We start from the raw sequence: 17,657 nt of genomic DNA, 5'->3' as shown, positions 1-17,657 counted from the left end.
GATTTTGAAATACGTAATTAGGACCTTGCGCATGAAACATTTATTTTGTTTGCTTTAACGCCGGTTTTCTAAATAACGCATAGTAATTGCTCAAGATATTTTCCTGGAAAGTTCTTAGTAAACTTTTCCGGTCATCCAGGATTTCACTGGATTTTATATATTACAGGGTGTCCGCAAATTATCCGTACAAACTTTAAAGACATGGCTCTATACAATCAAGCATTATAAACTCAATATTCTTGCTTGGTTTTCAACATTGGCTTATTATATTCTTAAGAAGTAAGTTTGACACATTTCCGATTTCAAATAATTGCAAAACCAACCCAAATGTATTGAGGTGTCTTAAAGGGAGCTGTTTTCAGAGCTTTATTACGGAAGAGAAATGTCCATAGAACTCACTGGATTTGAACCGTACATTTTTTTTATTTTCAGTCTAACTTGAAGTCACTAACCTGTAGATTACTCCAAATAATAATAGGACATTTGGATTCATCTCTTTTAGGTGTTAGGGATAACACATCTCCAGTATGACTAGCGGCCCTCAGGATAAACGTCTCCGAAAAATTTAAATTTGCCTATTTCAGTAACAAGCAATCATTTCGATTTTTTTTAAAGTTGTATTTTGTGTTAACATATAGATGTATTATAAAAGGTACATGGAGATTGCTTTTTCATTGCTTTCAATGCGAGATCATCTTTCCAAAATTTTGCTGTTCGGATAATTTGCGGACACCCTGTACATTTATTATTACATTATTTAATATTACACAACTAACTCGTGAATGCAAGAAATATTGTCAGTGAAGACAGAATCAAGTTTTCTTATATTTCAATATTTCTTTATTTCTTCCAATCACGAAAAAAATCGCTCAAATAATCATCACACGACGAAAAGCTAGCTGAACACTGGTCATTTTTACGTGTTGGTGTTCGAGCGACACAGGCAATTTCAATACGTCGCTGGACTGCTCTTCCACGCCTAATTGTCCCATGTTCTCTGTAAATCTTATAGACAAATATGAGGAGAACGGCAGTAGAGCACTAAACGGCGAAGCGTTCGCCAGTCCAATGACGCGATTATTGAGCGATGTTGCAGCATTACTTGGATGTACTAATCCCAACAAAGTTTTTTGTTGCGGACTCACAGAAGTACCATCTGGATTATTTTCTCATCATCATATTCCGCCAATTGCCGCAAAAATTCTGTACGGAAAATTTCAGCGAACTCTTCACGGAGCTTCTTTACAAATTCCTCCGGGCTAATTCATTTAGAACCTGCAATATTAGATGAAATATCAGTTACAAATACTTTATTATTTTTAATATCTATTCAAGAGTTGTAGATTTTGAGATTCGTATGTACATAAATATTGAGAGAAAAACATATATAAAATTTAAGATAGAATTTGTTTAAATAAACACCTAGGTTTAGCGGATACTTAACTATTACTTTCATACAAGATTATGGTTTTCGAAATTTACAAGCATTCTTTTTTTAAGATTTCAAATGGATTTTTAAAAATTTAACCACAGCTAAGGAGCTATCAATAGGAAAATGTCTAAAAATTTACATATTTCTCAGATAATTTCAAGTAAACACTTTGCATTCTGTTCAGAGTTCCTCTGAACTTTTCGCACGATTTTTTCCTATCAAAAAAAAAACTTTTATAATTTCACCCTTAAGCGAAGTATGCACTTCAACAGAAAAGTAATCGCCTATCTCGATGCGTGGGAAATTTCTTGCAAGAAATGCTCAAGAAAGGCATTTTTCTTTGATCGCAGTACGCAGTTGAAAAAAAAATTTCAATTCAAATGGAGCTCAATGCAGAAAATTTCTTGGCCATTTCTTGGGCAGAAATTTTTACTTTTCTTGAGCGGAACAGCATACCTAGCTTTGAGCCTGATTTGCTACTGAAAAGGAATCGCTAAAGAAATTTCCCGCCGATTCCTTGCAGAAATTTTCTACAGCGACTCCCATTTGAACTGACCGAAAAAAAGCGCATTCTTGATCGATTCCTTGCAGAAATTTCCCATGCATCAAGATAGGCCTAGAAATTACTTGTCAGCAGCGAATCAGGCTTTAAGCTAAGTATACTAAGTAGCTATGCTGTTTCGCTCAAGAAAAGTAAAACAAAATCTTGACTCAAGAAATATCCTAAAGAAAGCCCCCTTTGAAATGACATTTTTTCTAAACTGCGTACTGCGACCAGAAAAACGTGATTTTCTGCACCATTTCTGGGAAAAAAAATTCCACACATCGAGATAGGAGATTCCTTTTCTTGTCAGTAACAAACCAGCCTTAAGCCTTTTGGTATAACAAGCCTACTTGAATTTTGACGTTGCGTTTGAATTGCGCGCATATCTTCTGCTGGATGTAGATTTAAAATAAGAGCCGAAATAAATTCTTACATAGGAAAGTTTATAAAAATCTGGAAAAAAAATCCTACAATACATAACGATTATAAATTATACCAAGGTTCGTCAAACATTCAAAAAAATCTTTAACCTTCACAAGAATGTTTGTTTTTTTTTTCAACTTTCAAGAGTGTTCAAGAATTTTTAAACAATCGACTAAAGGCTGTTTTTTAACTAAGGTATCTTAGTAAGTTATACATCTTTGAAAGAAACGAGAGAAGTTTCAATAGAAATTTGATATTGATTTCTGGTGTATCTTCTTTTTTTGGCATTACGTCCTCACTGGGACAGAGCTGGCTTCTCAGCTTAAATGAGCACTTCCACAGTTATTAACTTAGAGCTTTCTTCGCCTAAGTTGCCATTTTCGCACTCATTTATCGTGTGGCAGGTACGATGATACTCTGTGCCCATGGAAATAAATTAAATTTCTATTACGAAGAGACCCTGGACCGACCGGGAATAGAACCCAGACACATTCAGCATGGCTAATTTCAATAGTAATTTCCAGAAAAGAAATGCGTGGAGTATTTTGAGCGGAATTTGTTTTCTATTGTTTTGGACAGTTGCTATCAGAACCCATGAATTTCTAGAATTGGTACAGAGACTTACTTGTGACGTAGTTTGGGGACGAAGCTCTCCAAAACTGAACAAAATGCAATGTGTTCCGAGCAAATGCGCTTTTTTTCACTTGTGACTTAGTTGGTGCGTATGTCAGGTATTTCTAGGAAAATCTCTATTTTAACCCTTTTGCTTTAACGCTCATGTTGTATGTAGAGCACTATCACTTTTCGACGAATTGAACAAAAACGAAAGCAGTTAAATATTATAAAGTAGGGTAATTTTCCTATTATTGCGGTATGAAAATTTAACGCTCATTATAAATTCAAAACTCTATTTTCTATGAATATTATAGATGGTGGTGATAAAGCTAATAATGAAAAGCTTGTATTTTTAACCGGTCCCTCTTTCTGCGGAACTAATATCATAATACAAACAAATACAAATAAGCGTGAATTTTTAAGTTAAAAACCAAAACATTCATATGCTGCGGATATATTAGTTTACGATGGATATAGTTACATGATAGACGTTGAATTTAAAAAAAATGTATATGTTTTTGAATAAGCATATACTCTAATAATAGGACAATGAAAATAGCTTTTTGCCTATTATTGCGGTATATGTAGATTATATTAAAAAAGTCGAAATTTCAATAGTCAAAATGACTGTTATTGATAAAAACATTTTTTATATTATTAGGATACTATTTTGTGACATTGTGTTATTTATAAATTTATACATAAAAAAATCTGTAATATTTACCCTGTCGTTTCTCCTATTTACAAATGTATTTCAAATAAACACAATATTTTACCGAAAAATTACGAACACTGAATGTAAATCGATACACATGCCAAAAATGCGTTGAAAAACTAAGATACAAAATGATTACAGAGAAGCAATATTTTAAAATTGCATTAATCAGAATCAGAAAGAAAACCTGCTGGTTTAGACATAACTTTTTCTTCTTCTTCTTGGCATTTACGTCCTCACTGGGACAAAGCCTGCTTCTCAGCTTAGTGTTCAATGAGCACTTCCACAGTTATTATCTGAGAGCTTTCTTTGCCAATTTTGCCATTTTTGCATTCGTATATCGTGTGGCAGGTACCCCAAGCAACACACATGTTATAATTGAGCATTATCAACTCATATATGACCTGATCTGGTCATATAGCAGTCGAAAATGCTCAAATATAACATGTTTGCTGCTCGGGACGATGATACTTTGTGTCCAGAAAAGTCAAGGAAATTTCCATTACGAAAAGATCTTGGACCGACCCGGAATCGAACCCAGACACTTTCAGCATGGCTTTGCTTTGTAGCTGTTGACTCTAACCACTCGGCTAAGGAGGGCCCCTGGTTTAGACAATATGAAAAAAAAAACTCCAGGAACTCTTCGAACAATTCTGTCTGCTGATTGTCACTGGTTGAAAATAGGAACATTAGAGACCTTTTGCTCTGAAAAAGGGACCGAACGATGACCGTAAAAGAGACCCATTAGAAACCACAGAATCAAAAAGAAACATAACAAAAAAAAAAACAAAGTTTGATTCCTCATTGAATCCGATCTGATTTTTTTTTAATATTTCTCAGACTTTTTTGGAAATCCCTCGTGACATTACAAATATCACTGGATTTCTCAAAATTTACTGTTAATTTCATCAACAATTATATCAGATATCTAAATCTTCACATATCTTCAGAAGTAGATTGTTCTACCGATTCCCTAAAGGAATTCATTCAAAAATTTTGTTTCACAAACTTTCAAGAATTTAACATGAAATCAAAGATGTTGTCCTAGAAATCACACAAATTTTCGTAAGGAATTTCTTCAAAGATTTTTATTATTGCAAAAATTGATAACCAGAAGAGACTTCAATAAAAATGGAAAAGAACAGAGACGTTCAAACATAAATATCAAAATAATCAAAAACCAAAATTCATGAATTCGCGTAAAAATAAATCCTTGCCGAATGCAAGAAATGATATTTGGATTGAATATAAAAAATATGTATGTTCTGTCAAAAATAGAGACTTTTTCGAGACCTACATCTCAAAATAATGACCAGTAGGAGAATTCCGGCGCGTATTTTCTTCGAAGAAAAGAAAATTTTATTGTTGGTACCTAATGGACGAAAATTTCTTCTCTTCGAAGAAATTGTTCGCTGGAATTCACCTACAGGTCTATGAAGAAGATCTTCTACCCGCCTTTTTGAGATTCCTTAAGGAAGTTTGTTGCCGAAGAAAATTTCAAAGATTTTATCCTGCATTTTTTGCGGGAATGTCTACAAGCAATAGGGTAACGACTGTTTTTTTCGTTCTTAAATACTAGCAGTTGGCGCCAGCGGCAAAAAGTACAGGCAACAACCTTTCGAACAATCAATTTCTCTCACTGGCCGCCAAGCAGCGACAGTGATGTTTGTATTCCACTCACTGATCGCGATACGCTGGAATCTCAAATTTCTCGAACTACCAATTGAATTCTACTTAAGAAATTACTCAACAAATGTGTAGAAAAACTGCAGAAGTAATCCCAAACGAATTTCTCTAAAAACTGTGCGAGTATTTTTAGAAAGAAGTCTTGCAGGAATCACTGGAATATCTGCTAGAGTAACTACCTGACATATTGGCGAAATAATTAGTGGAAAATCTGTGGAGGAAATCCTGGGAAACTTTCAAAGTAGTCCTTGGGATAATTATAGGAAATAGAATTTCTTAAGCTTTTTCTCGACATTTTTGGAGAACCTATGGAATAATCGCGTATTGAGAATTGTATGGAGCTTGCAAAATATCGGACTAGGATTCACTGCAAAGAGAAAAAAGGAAACAAGTGACTAGTATATTAAGCTACTTGTATCAGTATTTTTTAGATACTTGCATCAAAAGTGATTAAAACTGTAAGAAGATACCTGTACCAGCCATAGCTTACACTTTGAGAGCTTCTTCAAGGCTTGAATTCTTAATTTAATCGGGAGACCTTCATTCCCTGATTAATGAAAAACTGGTTTTATACGAAAGTCTTAGGCTTCTTCCAAAGATCTCACTAGAAAACATTAGAAGGTTTCGTCAAGAATTCATAATGGACCTTCAAAAGAATCTGCCAAACAATATTATTATGAAATTTCCCAAAACATTGCCAGCAGAACTCAAAATAAAATTATTTTTAAGCGATGAATTCATCAAATAATCTCCAAATAAGTTATCCTTTGTTAATAACTCTCTAAGATCCAACCCCGCCTTAAGACGAAGTATTCTTTCAGATTTTTTGTAAATATTTATTTAGTAGTTTTGAATTGGAAATAATTATTTTTCTGATTAATAGGTTGGACTTTAACATGCATATCAGGAAAGTTTTTTTTATGATTTTAGAAACATTTTTGTATGCTCGAAAATATTTGAAAAATTGTAATATTTCATAAACTTTAAATGCCTGATTGTGATTTAAAGTGTAATATAAAAATTAGTACAATTAAGATTCTTCCACAATCAATCTAACAAAGAAAGAAAACCTGGTGGAATTAAATTTAAAGGCCGATTTGCTGCTGAAAAGTAGTCACTTATGAAATTTCTCACCGATTCCTTGCAAAATGTTTTTACAGCGACTCTCGTTTTAACCCTCTAATACCCAAATTTTTAATTTCAATCTAAATATAATTTTTCGTTATCTAAAATCGTTCTAAACACGTTTTGGACAATGATTTATTTTTATTCGCGAATTTATGATTTTTGGTTTTTCATTTTTATAATGTTTGTTTTTGAACATCCCTATCCTTTTTCACTTTTTCTTAAAGCCTCTTCTGGTTACTGATTTTTGGCAAACAATAAAAATTCCAGTTTTTAAAAAACTTTTGAAAATATTATTTTTTGATTTTTTTTTTTCTGGAACATATTTCATTTTCCGTGTAACTAACGGAAAAACAGATTTGAAATTATTTTAGTATCACCAAGCTCTTATGTGATCGGTTGATTGTAGAAAAATATAAAAGGTACGATTTTTTTATATTCCACGTCACATGAACCCCAGGCCTTTGTAGGTTACATAAAAATACAATTTTTCATTTTTTTAAATACAAAATAGTTTCAAAAGTCATAAAACACTTTCCTTATATGTGTTATGAGCCAAAGTTTAAGCCAAAAATAAAATCATTTTGATTTCCGAGCTACGAAATAAAAAAACACAAATTCCTTGCATAAATTTTCTACAACGATTCCCGTTTAAAGCTAAGTATGCTGTTCCACTCAAGAAAAGTAAAAATTTCTGCGGAAGAAATGGTCAAGAAATTTTCTACAGCAAGCTCCATTCGAAATGACATTTCTTTTCAATTGCGTACTGCGATCAAAGAAAAATGCTTTTCTTGACCATTTCTTGCAAGAAATTTTCCACGCATCGAGATAGGCTATTACTTTTCTGTTGAAGTGCATACTTCGCTTAAAGCCTGATTCGCTGCTGACAAGTAGTTTCTCGTCCTATCTTGATGCATGGAAAATTTCTGCAAGGAAACGATCAAGAAAGCGCTTTTTTCTGATCGCAGTACGCAGTTCTAAAGAAATGTCAGTTCAAATGGGAGTCGCTGTAGAAAATTTCTGCAAGGAATCGGCGAGAAATTTCTTTAGCGATTTCAGTAGCAAATCAGGCTTAAAGTGACATTTATTTTTAACTGCGTACTGCGATCCGAAAAAGCGTTTTCTTGGGCGGTTCCTCAAAGGAATTGCCCATGCTTTAAGATAGGGTGAGAAATAACTTGTCAGCCGCAAACCAGGTTTAAAACTGTTCTTCCGTTAGGTACACGAAAAATAAAACATGTCTTAGAAAAAAAAAAATATATAAAATCATATTTCTTAAAGCACCGTAAAGCCTAATTTTGTTTCTGTCAAAAACCGGTAACCAGAGGAGGCTTCAAGAAAAAAATAAGAATTGATAGCGATGTTGAAAAATAAAAATTAGAAAAATCATAAACAAAACTCATTAATTCGCGAATAAAAATAAATTATTGCCCAAAGCGAAAAATAACGTTTAGATCAAAAATAAAACTTTGAGTATCAAAGAAATATTCCAAGATTTTTCCCGAGCACTCAACATTAAAGAAGTCTGCAAGTCGCAGACGCAATGAAATAATTTACTGGTTTTACCTACTAGTGAATTTTAAGAATTTTCCTGTTTTTCTTTTTGCAAAGTGCTCTTAAATATTCTGTTACTACCAAAAGTGAATGATTATTGCTAAAATGTTCTTATAAAAGTCCTAAACTGCCCCGTTCTCATAATTGTCCCATGTTCAATGTGTTTATATACACATGGGACACATGCAAACACTCATTAATAAATCATTAATAGTTTTCTGTGTTTTTATAAATCACAAACAGTTAACATATATTTTTTTCAAGTATTCTCGCGGAGAAGCTAAGCACTCATCAATCATTTAGAATGATTCTAGTAATTTCATATATTTTGTAAACATTTTAGATTGTGAGAAATCGATTTGAGATTTAGATATTTTGATTCCCTTTATTTTACATTTGCTAATTACCTATATTTTCCCGAAGTGAAAGTAATTTTGAAGGGTTATACTGCCGTGAATCGCAAGTCAGTCCCATCTGCATTTTCGTCAAAATTGAGTTCAGTTTTAAACATATATTCCAATGCCGTTTTAGCTGTACTAATGAAATAAAATAATTTGTTCGGAAAAATGAGGAAAAAACAGCAAGTCAAATTGTCCCATAATGAAAAGTAACCGCATATCAGTCCCACTACAGACTTTCGCACCGTGGAACACAAAAATGTAACTTGTTTTGATCATCTTTATATTTTTCTCGGAAAGATATTGTAGTGAAAAGCAAGTTGTGAAAGTTTCATTAAGATTGGAACATGTGCCAATTCTCAGGATTTTTTTGAATATTTGTATGAAAAACGAGGTTGCAAACTTCACAACCCATTTTATCAATGCCTACTTTTTACAGATGGGACTGACTTGCGATTCACGGCAGTATAGCCGTACTATGCAATAGTTTAACCAGAATCATTAGGTCAGAAGATAATATCTAAATTTTGAAATAAAAAGGTTGACATTGCTTTGAAATTTACCCAATATCTAATCAAAACTACTAACGACAGCGATCAATTATCAAAACTCATCGCTCCTTGGAAAATATAATCCAAAGCCCAAGGTATTAAGAGACTTGCTTTGAAATAGAGACAAAGTCTCCAAAAAGACTTGCTGCCAGCCTGGAACTATTGAAAATTAAGTTATTGAGGTATTAAGTTGAAGATTCATCGAAGCCAAAACACGAATTTTCAAGAGCACAAATGCAGAAAACCAGACAACAGTTTGCGCTGAAAATTTAACTCACTGTTCACCACCAGCGCGTGACAAATGAGTTAAATTTTCAGCACAAAGGGTTGTAAGATTCTTTAGATTAGTTCTTCTTCTTCTTCTTCTTCTTTCTGGCGTTACGTCTCTACTGGGACAAAGCCTGCTTCTCGGATTAGTGTTCTTATGAGCACTTTCACAGTTATTAACTGAGAGCTTTCTTTGCCGATTGACCATTTTTGCATATGTATATCGTGTGGCAGATACTCTATGCCCTGGGAATCGAGAAAATTCGAACCCACGACCCTCAGCATGGTCATGCTGAATAGCTGCGCGTTTACCGCTACGGATATCTGGGCCCCTATATTTAGATTAGTAGTGCTCTTGAAAATTCAAGGATTGGCCCCGATACATTTTCCACCGAAATGCTGTTAACAAAAGTTGTATTTGAATCATTATATTTGCAATCTGAGGCAACTAATAGTCAAGCAAGGATTGACGGCAATATCTATCTATAATTTAATACAAGTATCATTCAAAATTTAAGAGAACACCTAGCTTTTGTCAAAAATTCACTTTCAATGTTCAAAAGAACTGAAAGTTTTTTTTTCGAAAATTGAAGGTATTTCCCTGCTGACTACCTTACATGATATGCAAAAACATACAGACGCTGCCACCCACTTTCCTCCTAACGCAATTTCCCAGCAGTTTCCAATTGAGTGAAGCTGATTTTTCGTTTGTGATTGAGGCATATATAGTATCAACTTATCACCTACCAAATATCACTAGAATAAATTAAACGACAGCTGAGAAATCGCGGTGGGCGTAAAATGGGTGGCAGCGTCTAATAGGAGACTTCCTAATCTTCTTGGCATTACGTCCTCACTGGGACAGAGCCTGCTTCTCAGCTTAGTGTTTTTATTAGCACTTCCACATTTATTAACTGAGAGCTTTCTTTGTCAAAGTCGCCATTTTCGCATTTATATATCATTTGGCAATACTACCAGGGAAGTCAAGTAAATTTCCATTACGAAAATATCCTGGACCGACCGGAAATTGAACCCAGACACCTTCTGCATGGCTTTGCTTTTGATGGCAGCCCTGCGTCATTCAGCATCGCGCGCCAATCGAGTGTAAAAGGAGCTGACTGAATGAAGCTCAAAAGCAGGGATGCCAGGTTGGAAGACATGTCTTCCATTGGAAGACATTTGAGTAGTGTGGAAGACATTTGGAAGACGGAAGATTTTTGGAAGACTTTTCACAATTTGTGAAGACATTTGGAAGACAATTTTAAGTTATTGGCATTTTAACAATTCCTAGATTTAAAAAAATATGTGAGGTTGAAAATTAAAGAGATGCTCTATCTTTAGCTATCCCTCTCCGAATTCCATTGATTTCTTTAGATATTTATCTGACAATTCGGTCAAGTATTCTTCCAGAATTTCTTCTATTAACTCTTGCAGAGATTTGTAAAAACATTTTAGTAATGACTTTAAATATTATTCCAGAGGTTCATCAAAGGTATTCAGGGATTCCTACAATCATTTTTTCTTTGATCTGTCTCAGTGATACAAATTCATAAAAAATGTACAAATATGATTTTTTCTGAGATTGCTACAATCGTTGCTTCTTAAATTATCCCAAGGGCTTTCGGGATAACTGTCAAGATTTTTTCCACTGGTTTCTTCGGAAACTCCTTAAGAATTCCTTCACCAATTGTTTCACAATATTTCAAAAAATATCTGCAAAAATATCCTTAATAAATTTCAGTGATATTATTTCAGATTTGTTTGGGAATACCCTTAGGTATGTTTCAAAGGAATCTGTGGAGTACTCTAGATACTTTGGAATGAACCTAATTGTAACCATCCTAGTAAAAATCCCGCAGAAATCTTTTTGCTAATTAATCAGGAGATTTCCTCCAGGAATGCCACAGGGGACTTCTCCCAGGAACTCCTCTAGAGTTTTTTTTTTCCTCTGGCGATTTGCTTTTTTGCTTCCTCCGGGGCTTTCTCCTGAAATTCATTCGGAGATTTTTTCCGGGGTATTTCATCCAGTAATTCTTCCGGAGATATCCTTCAGAGTTTCCTACTGAGATTTCGTCCAGGAATTCCTTCGAAAATTATCTCCCGGATTTCCTCTAGTGATTCCTCTAGCAAGAATTCCAATATCAATTCCTTCATGGATTTCGTCCAGCACTTTCTCCGGAGATTTCATTAAGAAATTCATCAGGGTATTTCCTCCAGAAATTCCCTCAAAGGTTTTTTTTTAAAGAATTAATCCGGAGATTTACTCCAGAAATTCCTCAGGAGATTTGCACCACCGGAGACGTCTTCAGAATTTCTTCGTAGTTTCTTCAGAATTAACTTCGCAGTTTCTCTAGGAAAGAGCCCTCAGGATTTTTTTTTTCAGAATACTTGGCGGGAATTCCTTCGGAGGTCCATCTGAAACTTCTTCAAAGTTTGTCCGAGAATTCTATAGTAGTTACTACGGGAATTCTTTCGAAGCTCCACCGATAACTCCTATGGGTTTTTCCATGGATTCTCATAGAATTCTTTCAGTGTTCCTTCAGAAATTCATAGGATTTTCTGCATACATTTCTTGGAGCTCTTTCAGGATTTCCTTCAGAGATCCTCCAGGGTATTTTCCAGAGTTTTTCCGAGATTATCTCCATAGTTCCTTTAGGAATTTTTCGAAGTTTTTCTATATGCGGAATATTTCGTAATTCCTCCAGGAATTGCTTCGAAGCCTCTGCAGGAATTTCTTTGGAGGCCCTCCAGAAATTTCTTCAGAATTCCTCATGGATTTTTTTTTCGGAGTTCTTCATTGAATTTCTTTGAAGCTCCTCTGGGAGTTCCTACAGATTTCATTCGGGAATTCTTTTGGAACGGGAATTTCTTCGGATTTCCTCTGTATTTCTTCCTAGATTTTTTTCCGAAATTCTACAGGAATTATTCATAGTTCCTCTAGTAGTCCACTTCGAATTATCCTGAAGTTACTTCAGAAAATTCACTACATTGCCTCCGAGAAATTCTCCAGAGTTCTTCAAAAAAATTTCAAAAGTTTCTTTGGGGATTCTCTGGGGATTTCATTATGAAACTTTTGCAGAAATTCCTTAGAGGATTTTTAGGAGAATTTGACGGACATTTCCACCAGGAATTTCTCCGGGGATTTTCTCCAGAAATTGCTACCAAGATTTCCACCGGGGATCATCAAGATCTGCTCCGGGTATGTTCTCCAGGAATTCTTCAGGGGATTTCCAATAACAATTCCTTCGGGGATTTTGTCCAGCAATTCATTTATAAATTCCTCCGAAGATTATCTCTAAAAATTCCTTCTGCGATTTTTTCAGAAGATTTATCCGGAGATTTCCTTCAGTTTTTTCTCTGGGGATTTGCACCAGGAATTTCTCCGGAAATTTCCTCCAGGAATTCCTCCTCGGATTTTCTCCAGGGATTTCCTCAGGAGATTGCCTCTAGGGATTCCTTCGGGGATATAGCCCTAGAGCTCCTCAGTGGATTTTCAATAGCATTTTCTCCGAGGATTTCGTCCAATATTTCCTCTTAGGATTTTTCAATGAAATTCTCCAGTGTTTCCTCCAAGAACTTCTCCGAGGATTTCCTCCAGGGATTTCCCACAGAAAACCTTCGGGGATTTTTTCCAATAATTCCTCCAGGGATTTCCCACAGAAAACCTTCGGGGATTCTCTCCAAAAATTCCTCTGGGAATTTTGCCCAGAAATTCTTTCGGGGATTTTATTGAGAAATTCGTTCGGGAATTTTCTTCAGAAAATTCCGCTGGGGATATACACTAGGAATTTCTCCAGAGATTTCCTCCAAGAATTTTTCCGGATGTTTCAACAATTCTTCCGGGAAAATCCTCAAGCACTTCTCCGGGGATTTTCGCCAGGAATTCCTCAGGGGAATTCCCATAGCAATTCCTCCGGGGATTTCGTCCAAGAATTCTTCCGAAGGTTTCAAAAATTTCTCTGGAGATATCTCCAAGAACTCCTCCGGTGACTTTCTCCAGGAATTTCTCAGGGGCTTTCCAACAGCAATACATTCGAGGATTTTGTCCAGAAATTCGTCTGCAAATTTTATTAAGAAATTTATTCGGCATTTCCTCCAGAAATTCCTCCGAGGATTTCCCTCGCGAATTTCCCCAGGAAATTTCGCCCGGGAATTTCACCCGGGAATTTTCCCCCCGAGAATTTCAAAGATTCCTCCGAAGATGTCCCCCAAGAACTCCTCCGGGTATTTTATCCATTAATTCCTCAGGGGAATTCCAATAGCAATAGCTCCTGGGATTGCGTTCAGAACTCCGCCTGGAATTCCTTCGGAGCTACAATTTCGCTTCTTCCAAGCATCACCAACATGTTTGTTTTTGTGATCACGTTTGAAATTGATCAGATAAAAAAAACACCGCATGCGCGGGCGGTTTGGTTTATGTTTACTGGTCTAATTAATTTTGACGTATTTGGAATAAATTGGGACCAAAAAATGGTCCACCGTTTAAGTTGCCCTTAAGTTACCATGATAATTGAAAACTTCAAAGTGGAAGACATTGGAAGACATTTTTCCGTGCAATTGGAAGACATTGGAAAAAATCACCTGGCATCCCTGCTCAAAAGTGAATGAAAGAAGGAAATGAATAAAGCTCATTCAAGTATTTTGCCTCGACCTGTAAAGACGTGTTTTACTGTTCTCTCTGCTAATTTACCCCTCCAATAGGTTATGGGCCTGTGAAGTAGCCATTTTGTTTTTGTGCAAAGTGAACACGTTCAGACAAGTCGTGGCGCGTTTGTTGGAATTTTTCCGGAAGTGTTAAATTCAACAAAAATGGAGAAAATTGGTATCGCGAAGTTAACGAACGATAATTACGATTCGTGGAAATTGGAAGTCGAGTTTTTGTTAGTGAGAGAAGGACTTTGGAAGTATGTCTCGCCGGGAGTGAAGCCGGAAGTGGCTGCTTCGGGTTCGAACGTCGCGGAACTGGCTGCCTGGGACGAGGGAGACCAGAGAGCGCGCGCGACGATCGGTTTATTGCTGACAAAAAGTCAACACGGGCATATCCGGAATACGAATTCCGCGAAAGCAGTGTGGGACAATTTGGAAAAGCAGCACCAGAAGAAGACGCTTACGACCAAAGTGCATTTGCTCAAGCGAATCTGCGACATGGAGTACCACGACGGGGACAACATCGAAGAACACCTGATGGAGTTTGAGGATTTGTTCGAGAAGCTGGCTAATGCTGGAACAAAACTAGACGAAGATCTCCAGGTGGTTTTAGTGTTTCGAAGTTTGCCTGGTTCGTTCGATGCCTTGACGACGACGCTAGAGAACCGAGCCGATGATGAGCTAACGATGCATCTTGTGAAAGGGAAGATCATAAACGAAGTGCACAAGCGTCGTGATCCGGCGGTAGTGGATTCGGTTGTTCTCAAAGCGGAAGACAAGAAGAAAAACTCAGTGTGTTTTTTCTGCGAGAAGCCCGGTCATAAGAAAGCAAACTGCAGCTTGTGGCTGAGGCAGAAGAAAGAAGAAGGTGACAGTAGCTCAGCAGTGAGCAGGCACAGCGAAGTGAGAAAAGTGTCGAAAAAGCTCGCGAAGGCGAAGCTTGCGACGTCGCGATCGGAAGAATTTACTTTTCTTGCCAGAGAGTGCGTGACGAATGGTTGTGTCGTCAATTCCGATGTGAACGTAGAACCGAGAAATAGTGCGTTTGTTGCCAGTGAGTGCGCGGCGAAAGACTGGATCGTCGATTCCGGTGCGAGTTCGCATATGTGCGCAAATCGGAAGTTTTTCGTGTCGTTCAATGAACCGCGGATGGACACTCCGAAATCGGTTACGGTTGCCGACGGTAAACACGCAGCGGTGAAAGGCGTCGGATTGTGCCAGATTTTTTGCATCGGAGGTGGTGGCGCAGAAACGCGAATTTTGTTGAGTGAAGTGCTTTTCGTCCCTGATCTCGACATGAATCTCGTGTCCGTTGGCAGGCTCGTTCAGAAGGGAGCGAGCGTAATCTTCGACAAGAACGGATGTAGAATTGCGAACGGTGATAAGGTTGCTGCTATTGCGCCGTCAAGCAAGGGTCTGTTCCATCTTCAAATGGTTGAACGTGCTAGTGCAGTTTCGGATCAGTGTCATACGAAAAACTGCATACACGAGTGGCACAGGAAGCTGGGACATCGTGATACTCAAGCTATCCTGGATCTGGAGCGGAAAGCTTTGGCAACAGGCATCAAGGTATGTCACTGCTCTGTTCGTTATTCTTGTGAACCCTGTTTGGAGGGAAAGATGGCAAGGCGACCATTTCCTAAGAAAGTGAGGCGTAAGTCGAAAGCGGTGTTGGATTTGATCCACAGTGACTTGTGTGGGCCGATGAAAACGGCCACACCTGGAGGTCGTCGGTATTTTCTTTCGCTGATCGACGACTACAGCCGCTTTACCACTCTATACATTCTTAGGAAGAAGTCGGATACCGTAGACGTTATCCGAGATTTCGTACGTTTGATGAAAACGCAGTTTGGTAGACCCCCGAAGATCATCAGATCGGATCAAGGAGGAGAGTACCGCAGCGCAGAGTTGGTCAAGTTTCTCAAGCAGGAAGGAATTCAGCAGCAGTTTACGACAGCATACACGCCACAGCAGAACGGAGTTGCGGAGCGCAAAAATCGTTCGCTGGTGGAGATGGCACGGTGTATGATCATCGATTCTGGGTTGCATTATCGTTACTGGGCCGAGGCGGTTAACACGGCCAATCATCTGCAGAATATGTTGCCAACGAAACCGGTGCAGCAGACGCCTTACGAGATTTGGCACGGTACGAAGCCGGACATGAGCATGATCCAGATTTTTGGTTCGGAAGCTTATGTGCACATCCCGAAGGAAAAGCGGACGAAGCTGCAATCGAAGGCGACAAAATTGACGTTTGTTGGGTACTCCCAGCAGCATAAAGCGTGGCGTTTCATCGACTTGAAGACAAACGAAATCGTTTTCAGTCGTGATGCTCGTTTCTTGCCGTCAAGTGATCGAGAGATTCCGGATGCAGTCGATGACGAAATTTTCGTGGTGCCTCCGGTGAAACCGTCCAGCAACATGGAGCATGAAGAGTCGGACGAGTCCGATGAAGATTCCGAAGATGAGCCGGACGCAGATAGTGACGATGAGGAAGAATTCCGTGGTTTTGAAGAAGAATCTTGCGACAATTTGGATATTGGTTTTGAAAATCCAGCAGATCGGAGTTTATATGAAGATGCCAATGGCAGTGTTGTCTCTCGACAGGACGACGAACTAGTTTCGATCCAGAGGCATTTGCAGGAGGAGCAATTCGCCGTTACACCTCGTCGGTCTGGAAGGTCAACGAAAGGTATTCCACCTGAACGTTACGTGGCGGATGGTAAACTGGCTCGGAGTCAGCAGTGTGAACCCCGAAGCTACCAAGAGGCAGTGAGTGATCCTGAGAATGGCCATTGGAAGGCTGCCATGAACGACGAGCTGAAGTCATTGCGGGAGTGCAAGGCCTGGGACTTGACGTCGTTGCCGCCAGGAAGCAAGACCATCGGATGCCGCTGGATCTATAAGAAGAAGCAGGATGAGCAAGGTAAACTAGTACGATATAAAGCGAGATTAGTAGCGCAAGGTTTCACGCAACGATATGGCCTGGACTACGACGAGGTATTCGCCCCAGTCGCGAAGCAAGTCACGCTTCGTACACTGCTGACCATCGCTGGACGAGATGAGATGCAGGTCAGGCACGTTGACGTGAAAACTGCATATTTGAATGGCGATCTCAAGGAGACCATTTATATGCGGGTACCACCCGGACTACGAGTTGAAAAAGGACAGGTGTGTCGTTTGCGTAAGAGCCTATATGGTTTGAAGCAATCAGCCAGGGTTTGGAACCAAAAGCTGAATGATGTTATGAAGCGACTGGGATTCCGGCAGGCGGATGCTGACCCGTGCTTATATGTGCGGAAGACGAGCGGCGGCACAGTGTATATCCTGGTGTATGTGGATGATATGCTAATCGCTACATCACGTGATGAAGACTACGAAGGAGTTGTGAAGGCTTTAGCTAGCGAGTTCCAGATTACAACACTTGGTGAAGTGAAACATTTTTTGGGAATAAGAGTGACGCGGAAGAACAACGCCTACTGCTTGGACCAAAAGGCTTATATCGACAAGTTGGTTGCACAGTTCGGACTTGCGGATGCTAAGGGATCAAGGATTCCTATGGACGTCGGATACCTACAGCAAAAGGAGGAGCTGGAGAGTCTACCAAACAATGAGAAGTTCCAGAGCCTTGTCGGTGGTTTGCTGTATCTATCAGTAAATACCCGGCCAGACATCGCTATTAGTACATCCATTCTTGGAA

Source organism: Aedes aegypti, chromosome 2, assembly GCF_002204515.2.
Source record: "Aedes aegypti strain LVP_AGWG chromosome 2, AaegL5.0 Primary Assembly, whole genome shotgun sequence".
In the NCBI taxonomy this organism is placed as follows: Eukaryota; Metazoa; Arthropoda; class Insecta; order Diptera; family Culicidae; genus Aedes; species Aedes aegypti.
The sequence above is the reverse complement of the archived record's forward strand: the minus strand, read 5'-3'. Positions refer to the sequence as shown.